Below are 472 nucleotides of genomic sequence, written 5' to 3' on the forward strand. Positions count from 1 at the left end.
TATATATATATATATATATATATACATATAGTATAGATCCATCCATCCATTATCTTTTACCCGCTTCTTCCATTTTGGGTCACGGAGGTCGCCGGTGCCCATGTCCAGCAATCACTGTGCGAGGGGCGGGGTACACCCTGGACAGGCCGGAAGTCCATCACAGGGACACATAGAGACAAACAAGACAAACAACCATTCACTCTCTCACTCACACCTAGGGACAATTTAGAGTTATCAATTAGCCTAACATGCATTTTTTTGGTCTGTGGGAGAAAACCGGAGTACCCGGAGAAAACCCACACATGCACGGAGAGAAAGGCCCCTGGACCGGGATTTGAACCACGGACCTGCATGCTGAGAGGCAGCAGCTCAACTTTCTCTTCACAATATCCCACAGGTTCTCTATGGGGTTCAGGTCAGGAGAGTTGGCAGGCCAATTGAGCACAGTAATACCATGGTCAGTAAACCATTT

Source organism: Nematolebias whitei, chromosome 3 (genome assembly GCF_014905685.2).
Source record: "Nematolebias whitei isolate Nwh7 chromosome 3, NemWhi1, whole genome shotgun sequence".
NCBI lineage: Eukaryota > Metazoa > Chordata > Actinopteri > Cyprinodontiformes > Rivulidae > Nematolebias > Nematolebias whitei.